Here is an 11,299-nt window from a genome sequence, read left to right as displayed (position 1 = left end):
ACAGAGTAGAAACGCCCCATAGGATTTCCAAGAGCAGCTGGTGGATTTGAACTGCCGACCTTTTGGTTAGCAGCCAAGCCCTTAACCACTGAGCACCAGGGGTCCATACTTGACCTAAGAGCTTAAAAAAAAAAAAAAAAAAAAAAGCTTTATTGAGGTATAATTTACATGTTACATGTAGTGCACCTTTTCTGTGTGCTGTTCAGTACCTTTTGATAAATGTGTACACCTGGGTTACAACCATCACAATGCGTACAAAATGTTTCCACCACTCCAGGAAATCCCCTGGTGCCCTTGCCCAGTTCATCTCCCACCACCATCCCTGGCCCTGGCCTAAGTGACTTTTGAGAGTTTATAAAAATCAGGTTCATCTTCAAAGATTTTCAACCTCTGTGAATATAGTCAAAGAAAGTTCTCTAGTGAGGAACATTTTAAATAATCAACAACCCTTATAAAATCACTGTTTCAGCTAAAGATGTCTGTTGAGGAGATCATTCTTACCACATAGTGGCCCTTTTTTGTAAGAAGCCTTGGAAGAAGTTTTTCTTTGGCCTGAATGTAAAGAATAACCTGGGGCGAAATTAGTTAGCTTTCACTTAATGGTGCTTAGGAACCTTGCTGTCAACAGCATAGACTCCTGCCTCATTCACGCTACCTGATTTCAATCTCCGGCAACAGCACATTCTAGCTTGGGTAAGTCGCTCCACCTTGCTAAGCTTAATTTTCCACTTTTCTAAAATAGGGAAAATAATCGTAGTTACCTCATAGAGTTGTTCTGAGGATTGCATGAGATAACTCATCTCTTGCTTATTGGCAATAAAAGTTATTACTGCATCTCCCTGTATACCCACTTCTCACTATCACACGAGCCATCCTACCTTCTTTTCCCAATAGCAACTGCCAATGACATCCTTTCTACTTGGACAAACATTGGAAACTGTTTTGGGGACATCTGGGACATAGCCAAAGGAGTCCTGGTGGCACAGCGGTTAAGCGCTCACCTGCTAACTGAAAGGTCCGTGGTTTGAACCCATTAGCTGCAACGTGGGAGAAAGATGTGGCTATTTGCTTCCGTAAACATTACTCTGTTCTACGGGGTTACTACGAGTCCGAATCAACTTGACAGCAATGGGTTTGTTGTTCTGCCAAGAAGAACAAATATTTGTTTGGCATTTTATCAGGTACTAGGCACTAATGATGAGTCCCATTGGTATAAATGATTAATGCACTCAGCTGCTAACCAAAAGGTTAGAGGTTCAAGTTCACCCAGAGGCACTTCAGAAGACCTGCTGACCTACTTCTGAAAAATCGGCCCTTGAAAACCCTTTGGAGCACAGTTCTACTCTGACACACATGTGGGTGTCCTGAGTTGGAGTCAACTCAACGCCAAGAGCTTAGGGATTAGTGTAGAGGCTGGGAACACAAAAACGATGAAGACTTAACTCCCTGCCCCCAATTTTACTGAGGAAGGCACACCTTCATTGCTTACCAGGCATGTTCATTACTCACAAATGTTGTTGTTGTAGTTGGGTGCCATTAAGTCCATTCCAACTCATAGCGACCCTATGTACAACAGAACGAAACACTGTCCAGTCTTTCACCATCCTCACTATTCTTTTTACACTTGAACCCATTGTTGTAGCCACTGTGTCAATCCGTCTCATTGAGGATCTTCCTCTTTTTCGCTGACCCTCTAATTTATCAAGCATGATGTCCTTCTCCAGGGACTGGTCCTTCCTGAGAACATGTCCAAAGTATGTGAGACAAAGTCGCCATCCTCATGTCTAAGGATCATTTTGGCTGTACTTCTTCCAAGACATATTGTTCCTTCATTTGGCAGTCCATGGCATATTCAAAACTCTTTGCCAACACCATAATTAAAAGGCATCAATTCTTCTTCCATCTTCCTTATTTATTGTCCAGCTTTCGAAGGCATATGAGACGAAAATACCATGGTGTGGTCAGGCACACCTTAGTCCTCAAAGTGACATCTTTGCTTTTTAACCCTTTAAAGAGGTTTTTTGCAGCAGACTTGCTCAATGCAGTATGTCATTTGATTTCCTGACTGCCGCTTCTGTGGGCACTGACTGTAGATCCAAATAAAATGAAATCCTTGACAACTTCAATCTTTTCACCACTTATCATGATGTTGCTTATTGGTTCGGTTGTGAAGATTTTTGTTTTCTTTATGTTGAAGGCTGTGGTCTTTGATCTTCATCAGGAAGTGCTTCAAGTTCTCTTCACTTTCAGCAGACAAGGTTGTGTCATCTGTATATCATAGTTGTTAATGAGTCTTCCTCCAATCCTGATGCTGTGTTCTTCTTCATATAGTCCAGCTTCTTGGATTATTTCCTCAGCATAAAGATTTAATAAGTGTGGTAAAAGAACACAACCCAGACACACCTTTCCTGATTTTAAACCTGCAGTATCCCCTTGTTCTAGTTGAACGACTGCCTCTTGTTCTATGTACAGATTCTGCGTGAGCACAATTAAGTGTTCTGGAATTCTAGATAACATTAGAATACATAACATTGAGAAGTTATCTATAATGTTATCTATATTTTGTTATGATTCTCAATGTTATCTGTAATTTGTTATGATTCGCACAGCAGAGTACCTTTGCATAGTCAATACGACACAGGTAAACATCTCTCTGGTATTCTCTGCTTTTAGCCAAGAGCCATCTGACATTGAAGCAGACAGCCTCAGAGCTCAACCCTTCTAAGAGACACCTGGTCTGGCTTATCCTCCTATACTGAGCAGAATACACTGCTCATTATTCTGAGATTATTCTTGACAAGATAACCACAAGACGAGCCATAGCATAGGGGACCTGTATGAGTTTTAGCAGGTTTTCTATGCCATTTTAATACTGCAGGTGACCTATTAACTCATTAAGTGAAAAATGCATACAAGTACCCCACCTCTGGGGGGACACTTAACATGCTAATGAAGGAAAATTGACCTCTTCCTCCAACCTGGAGAATCGAACCCTTGTCTATAGAAAATGCATAGTCATTCCCAAGTCCTCAGCACCTGTGTGAAGGTCAGTCCTGAATATTCATGATGAATTTGCATTTCCTTGTCTGCTCTTTGTGAAAGCCCACTTCCCCAAGCTGCCTGCGAGCAGCCTTGGAGGCTACAACCCCAATTGTTCCTTTCCTTGCACAACGAAATAAAGGTACTTTCTTCTCTCCCACCTCGGTCTCTTGTTTATTGGCTGTAACAACCCACGCCTACCAGAACCTGGGGTTTCCACCCAGCAACAACATCAGCAATGATATCCCTCATTCCACGTCCTCCTCTGAATCTGGCTTGAATTTCTGACAGTTCTCTGTCAATGCACTGCTGCAACCATTTTTTAATTACCTTCAGCAAAACTTAACTTGTATGTGATATTAATGATATTGTTTGATAATTTCTGCATTCTGTTGGATCACCTTTCTTTGGAATGGGCAGAAATATGAATCTCTTCCAGCTGGTTGGCCAGGAAGCTGCCTTCCAAATTTCTTGGCACAGACGAGTGAACACTTCCAGTGTTGCATTCATTTGTTGAAACGTCTCAGTTGGTATTCCATCAATTTCTGGGGCCTTGTTTTTCTCCAATGCATTCACTGTGGCTTGGACTTCTTCCTTCAGTACCTTTGGTTCTTGATCATATGCTACCTCCTGAAATGGTTGAACATCGACCAATTCTTTTTGGTACAGTTACTATGTGTATTCCTTCCATCTTCTTTTGATGCTTCCTGTGTCCTTCACTTTTTTGCCCATGGAATCTTCAGTATTGCAATTTGAGGCTTGAGTTTTTTCTTCAGTTCTTTCAGCTTGAGAAACGCTGAGCGTGTTCTTCCCTTTTGGTTTTCTAACTCCAGGTCTTTGCACATTTCATTATAATATTTTACTTTACTTCTAGAGCTGCTTTTTGAAACATTCTGCTCAGCTCTTTCATGTCATCATTTCTTCCGTTCCCTTTAGCTACTGTACTTTCAAGAGTACACCTCTACTGACAACCATTTTGGTCTTTTCTTTCTTTCCTGTCTTTTTAATAACCTTTTCCTTTCTTCATGTATGATAAATACATATCACTTTTTACAGTGAGGCTCGTATTGAGAAACAAACTCAGGGCTCAGAGCTGATCTCTGAGATGCCTCAGGTACCTCTCCTGTAAATTGGGAATAATTATCACTTTCTTACACAGATGCTATGATGTATGAAGCATTAAATTATTTATATTTATTCAGTAGACATTAAACACCTACTCTGTACCTAGTGGAGACCTGATGGCACAATGGTTAAGAGCTCAGGCTGCTAACCAAAAGGTTAGCAGTTTGAATCCACCAACCGCTCCCTGGAAACCCAATGCAGCAGTTCTACTCTTTCCTATAGGGTTGCTATGAGTTGGAATTGACTTAACGCCAATGGGTTTTGGTTGTGTACCCCCTGGCAAATGCTAGGCCCTAACATACTCTCTGCGGTCACAGAGTAGACCCAGCTGAGTCTGGTCTCATGTTAGGCTGCTGGCTTTTCATATTAGTTTTATTTTAAAATGTTTACATGTCTTTTTTGATAATAATAAGCCCATTTGGTAGAAATGTTAGGAAAGCTTCCAGGAATTGCTCCTGAAATAATACCCATAAATGTTCAGAAAGACAAATGTTCCTTGATGTTCTTAGAAAAATTGTTTCTAATAGCACAAAATTGGAAATAACCTGAATATCCCTCTAAAGGGAATATGAGTTTCCTTCCCCTCAATTATGGCATACAATGGAATTGTGCAAAACTATGAGGTAGACATGGATGTGCTCACATGGAAGGAGCTTGGAGACATTTTGTTAAGTAAAAAAATCACAGTTTAGAATGATGAATATTATACAGTCTTATTTATGTTAAAAGAGAGAAAGCTGTGTGTGTGAGTACATGCATATAAAATGGCTGGGAGGACACACATCAAATGGTTATTAATGATTATAATGATTACCTCTCAAAGGGGAAAGGGAGGGTTTGCTGGGAGTAGGGAAAGAGATAAGAGGAAATTTTTAATCTTTTACAATAAGAATTTTTATGTATTGTATGTATAAAGAAATTTTAGAAAACACAGAAAAAATTAGAAACCACACACATTCTACCAGTCAGACTATATACACTTACAGTCTTTATGCACATATTTTTTGAAAAATTTGGATCATTTGTATATATAATTTTATGCCCTTTTTTATTTAACCATTTAGTTTTACATAGTAAACATTTCTCTCTGTTATTTATAATAAGTATTTGCCTTAGTCTTTTTTTTTTAATTTTTTTTTTTTTTTTAGTTTTTAGTGCTGCTATAACAGAAATACCACAAGTGGGTGGCTTTCATCAACAGAAATTTATTTGCTCACATTTAGGGGACTCAAAGTCTGAATTCAGGGCACCAGCTTTAGGGGAAGCCTCTCTTTGTCCACTCAGGGGAAATTCTTGTCTCAGCCTCTGCAGGGTTCTTCTCAGTGTTACTTTGAGATCTCCGTGTGGAACTTCTCTTTCTCCCATTCATGCTTGCTTGTTTCTGTGTCTCATCTGCTCTTTATATATCTCAAAAGTGATTGGCTTAAAACATACCCCACACTGATATGACCTCATTAACCCAACAAAGAAAACCCTATTTGTCTATGGGATTACATCTACTGGTATACGGGTTAGGATTTACAACACATACTTTTGGGGGACACAAATCAACCTTCAACAGTATTATTACTATAATCAATTCCAAAAGTGCAGATAAGGTAATGCCCTTAGAATAAACTCCTTTCCAGGTCAACACAAAGAAATACAGGTTCTTGGGGCTCAGTTGCTCTCCAACCACACCTTGGTTAAGCTTGAATATCTGGGTTAATGCAAGGAAAAGAGATCATCGAAAAATACGAGCTGAAACAAACCTCTGCCACTCCATGGGCCTGAATGTGTAACATCATAGCTGCCTGGTTAAATAAGAATAGCTAACAGAAAATGGTTCATAGGCAGGGCCACTTGGACTCACTGTTGTTGTTAACTGTCATTGAGTCGATTCTGTTACTAGCAGACACAAACATAAAAACAGGCTCAAAGGAAAACATACCACAGAATGGGACCTAAATATATATTTGTTAAAATGAAATCAAGTGGGGGGAAAAATGAGATAGAGGCTTTTTAGAAGAACCAGGAAAACAAAAGCAGCTGCTCATACACCTTGCTCCACTGATTCAATTCAAGGAGACTTTTTGAGCATCTAAAATGTGCCAAGCACTTTGTTAGGTGCTCCTGGCAGTTAGAGAGGTAAGGCAAAAACCACACAAACAGAGGAGACTTTGTGGAACACAGTGACATTAGACTATGAGGAGAAGGCACAAGGTGCAGAGTTGGCAAACGAAGAGAGAGAGAGACAACATGACTGATTCAGCCATGGTGTTCGGAGAAAATCATATCCCGGTTGATTTTTTTGTGTATGTATATATACATAACAACATAACAAAATGTATGTCATCTCAACCACTTCTACATGTGCAGTTCAGTGACACTGTAGGTTGATTTTTGAAGAGTAATTAGGAGCCAACCCCAGAGAAACTAAAATTGTCAGAAGCCCAGAAATAATCAAAACAGCTACTGGGCATGAGAAACAAAAGAAAACAAACAAAAAAGTAAAAAAAAGCAAAGCTGCAGGCTTAGGTTAGCATCTGTTCCCTGAACGCTGCACAGTTGTTCAGCTCCACCTCAGTGTTGAGGCCTGAGTTCATACTCCCAGTCCAGTCTGCTCACTGAGTTATGAGCATAGCCATTCTGCTTTCCTTTCTCACTCAGTCCTTTCATCTGTAAGATTACTGTCTGTAAGTTTACTCAGCTGTAAGACTGAATAACAGATTTACACAACGGAAATCAAAGATCCTCCTGGTGGCTTTAAAAGAAGACTAAGAAAAAGACTTAGAAAATGGACTCTTTGGCCACATTTCCTGAGGTAAAAAATTTTTGATAGGACACATATGTACATAAAGGCAGAGTTTAAATAATGAAATATTAGTGCCAAAAAGGATACCTGCACAACCGCTTGTTTTACAGCAAGGAAACTGAGGCCCCGTGAAGTAAAGAAAATTACTCAGTGTCACACAAACACCCATGGTTTGGAACTCCTAGTCGAAGACATTCTTTATGTTGCCACTTAGAAAAAATCTGAAACGACATGATAGACTAAACACTGATTTCATTGAAGTTATAAACCTCCTGGGTCTGATTTTCAAAATGTTCTATGCCCTTCAAAAAGAGGCTTGAGTCTCTACTAGATAACAGGGTAAATGTATTAAAAAAAAAAAACAACTAATGTATGTAATAATTCTTAAAAAAAAAAAAAGGCAACCATCAAATGTGGCAGGAAGTGAGGGTGGGGACACTGTATGAAGAGGTACTAAGAGGATAAGTATAAAAAATTAGTGTTTAAAAACTGGGAGTTGCTTCTTGCCTTCTATGCAGAACAGAAAGAAACATGGGGGAAATACGACTTACTGCCCTCCTCCCCCCAGTGCAGTAGCTTGCTTCTGTAGGTCAGGGGTTCCCAACCTTTGATCTGGGGATCCACCAGTAGACTTTGAAATCTGACCTGGTACATTTCCTAGTAATGACCCGTACTGCTCCCCTCCTTCTGGTCTTCTGGGATTTCTCAGCTGCCCTGTATAGTCCCAAGCTCCCCTTCCCTGGTGTGGGCGGGGCCTTCAGCCCCACCCAAACAGACTTCACTGCTCACTTAGCTCTCACGGATGAAAATACATCTTCCAGAAAATGCAAAGTAACTATTTCTTAAACAAAAACCTGGGGAGCCTTGCTGAGGTTAAGTTGCTCAGCCACAGTCTCTGCCCCACAATCCTCTATTAGAGGCAACTTGGGCAAACCTCCGCTCTCATTTGTTCCTAAATGAATCCTAGAGACTTCCAGTAAAGAAAAATCTAGTTGGGGGGTATTTAGTTGCTCTCACCTTTCCAGGCTTCTCCTCCCTTGGATGAGGTGTCAGCTCACTTACCGTGGTCTTGGATGTTCATTCCTAAAATTGCTCTTTGAAGAGACTTCCAGAAACTTGGGGTGGGGCCAGGGGCCTATCTACTGAAAATAGCACCTATGGCAATTCGTTTTAAATTGCTTAATACTCTCTCCATGGAAACTGCTATGGCCAATAGAAACTGCTCGTTAGTGCCCCTCCTCAAGCAGCACCCAGCACAGTTGCTCCACCTGCCATACCTTAGTTACAACTCTGCGTAAAAAAAAAAAATCTGGGTGGGGTATCTAAATGGAGGACAACCAATGATTTCACAATGGTGGCCTGTTCAGGTGGCTTTCCTAGTAGTGTCTGGATCCACTGGGAAGCCACTCAACATCCCAGTGCAAGGCTCAAGAAGAGATTCAATTCGAGAGTGTTTTCAGGTTCTTCACTCTATGAAATTCTGTTCTTAATGGTGTGGTATTTTTATAAATCAGGCCTTCTGTAGAGGCCTCAAACTGTTTTATTGAAATGGCAGTTTAATGTGTGCATGGAAGGTGTGTTTACAGTGTTTCCCTACCTGGGAAGGTTTTGTGAAATATGCAATTTCTCTTTGATTTTACAAACAGAATGGGTCCCTCCTGGTAACATGTCTGAAGTCTTCCCATCATCACGTCTAAGGAGCATTCTGGCTGTACTTCCTCCAAGACTGATTTGGTCACTCTTCTGGTAGTCCACTGTATATTCAACACTCCTCACCAACACCACAATTCAAGTGCATCAATTCTCCTTTGATCTACCTTTTTTGTTGTCTGGCTTTCACATGCCTATGAGGCGATTTTAGAACTTCTAGGCCAGGAGAAAATAAATACATAACTCAGCTCTCCCTTTCTCTTTTCTCAAAGGTGCCCAGTTTTGCATCCTTTTTATTATTATTTGTTACTGTTTCCTGGGTCCTCTCCATTTTCTACATTTAGTTTGAAACTAGGTGTACATTTCAACAAGGATCCAAGACTTGTGTAGAAGGAATTCGGTAAGATAATTCCTGGTCATAGTATATCATATTTCCATTCATACCCCACAATATCATGTTGGCATTTTCATTGTACTGCAGACTTACTTTCAGTGAGTTGCCCTGGTCTTTTTGTACCTAGCCTTGACTTGTTTCCTTTTTGTAAGGCCTACTGCCCTGGTGGCACAGTGGTCCAAGAGCTTGGCTGCTAACCAAAAAAGGCCACCATTTCGAATCCACCAGGTGCTCCTTGGAAACCCTATGGGACAGTTCTCCTCTGTCCTGTAGAGACGTTATGGGTTGGAATCAACTTGATGGCAACAGGTTTAGTTTTTGTTTTACTTAAGTCTTGAGGTAGATCTGGTGGCACAGTGGTTAAGCACTCGACTGCTGAATGAAAGGTCAGTGGTTCTAACCCACCAGCTGCTCTGTGAGAGAAAAATGTGGCAGACTGCTTCTGTAAAGATTACAGCCTTGGAAACCCTAGGGAGCAGTTTACTCTGTCCTACAGGGATACTATGAGTCAGAATCAACTCGACAGCAACAGGTTTAGTTTTTTGGGGTTCTTTTTTTTTTTTTAACCTTATTCTTACCTCTACGGGTCTATTCATCTTTGCATCCCCAGACATATAGTAAGCACTCAAATTTGAGGGGAATTGAATTGACATGCCAAATGAGTGGTACAGGTGTTAGGAGCTCAGAGAAGGGAAACAGCAGATGGCGGACTGAAGAGTCAGATGAGGGGGTGGCATTTGGTCTCTGGATCTTTAAGAAAGAATGATCTTTGAGTGGGCCAAGAGGATGAGGAAACACAGTCCAGGAAGTTGCCAAGATTTGCAGGCATGGAGAGTATATTGCCAGGTGTAGGAGGAAGGGTAGGCAGTGGATAGTATGGAAAGGGCCCTCAATTTGGACAAGGGTTAGCTCTGAATATCCACTTCTTTTTTCATTTTAAGCATTCCCGTAATTTCTGCCTCAGAGAACCAGAAAGAGTGTGACAGCTTTCTAAAAGGAAGAGGTGACCACTCTGACAATGATGACATTTTCCACCAGCTTTTACAGACTGTGGCACTACTTGGACATGCCATGCTCTTAGGGCCTAGGTGTAGTTGTGCTATGCGTGGTTCAGGCATTGTAAATGTGGTTGGACAAAGCAAGGAAAGGAGCCAGGGAAAGATTTCAGGTCCTCCACTGAGAGGCTAAAGGATACTGTGACCACAGTCCCTTGCAGAAATCATCTTGCTGGTGCCGGGGGGGTGCCCTGTAGAATTGTCCTGGAACAGAGGTCAGAAAGCTTCTTGTGACTCTTTCTGCTGAGACCACCCGAAAATGAACTTCCAAATGAACAAACAAAAAGCTTTCCTGACAATTTTTTTCAATGCAATAGTGGGTTTTCTTTCCTAGGCAAGAGTGAACCCACTGTGGGAAAGGGGTTTTCCCAGTACCCACGTTGCCCCAGCACCCTGAACTCTGCAAATTCAATATGTACAGCAAAATTTACATGGATCTGAGGACACGGTTCAGCCCAGACCTCCCCTATGGGCTCAAGAAGGAAAGGGAGAAAGTTTGAGCCAAGCAGCAGAGTTAAACAGCTCTAAGGTCAAAAGAGGAAAGATTGAGTCATCCTTTCCATAAAGATCACCCTGTTCAGACAACGAAGCAAACTGCAAGGCCTCCTGGTCCTACATGGCTTCTGAGAATCAAGATTGCATTTTCCTCTACTCAGACTTTCCTACAGGGTCCTCAATGACTTGTCATTTTCATTTCTTGTGTTTTCATTTCATTTATGGTACCTTTCATTGAACACATGTTCTAAATTTGTGTGAAGTCAAATCCGTGTATCTTTTCTTTGTGGCTTGCCATTTGTGTGTCTTGTTCCCTCACTCTAAGATTATAAAAATATTCTTTAATAAGTTTATGATTTTTCTTTATCACACAAGACTTTTAAAAATAAATTCTTTTCCAAACATAGTTTAGCTTCACTAATAAAAAATGTCAGCCTTGAGGATTATGCTCTTTTAAGAACTATCTATATGGGACCAAACTGACTATAGCAACTTGAAAGATTAGGAAGAAAACTTTGGGGGCAGTGAGTTTATGTTAATGGGGGATGAACAACTTGGAAAAATGAGGGTGAGAATGGTTGCACAACTCAAAGAATGTAATTGAGGTCACTGAAATGCACATGTAGAAACTTGAATTGGTGTATGTGTTTTGCTGTCTATATTCCCAACAACAAAAATAAATTTTGAAAATAAATCCTTTCATTTTTATTAAAGTAGAACTATATTGGGATTAAAAAAAAAAAATCA

The sequence above is a fragment of the Loxodonta africana genome, chromosome 1 (assembly GCF_030014295.1).
Source record: "Loxodonta africana isolate mLoxAfr1 chromosome 1, mLoxAfr1.hap2, whole genome shotgun sequence".
Classification (NCBI taxonomy): Eukaryota; Metazoa; Chordata; class Mammalia; order Proboscidea; family Elephantidae; genus Loxodonta; species Loxodonta africana.
This window is presented reverse-complemented; position numbering follows the sequence as displayed.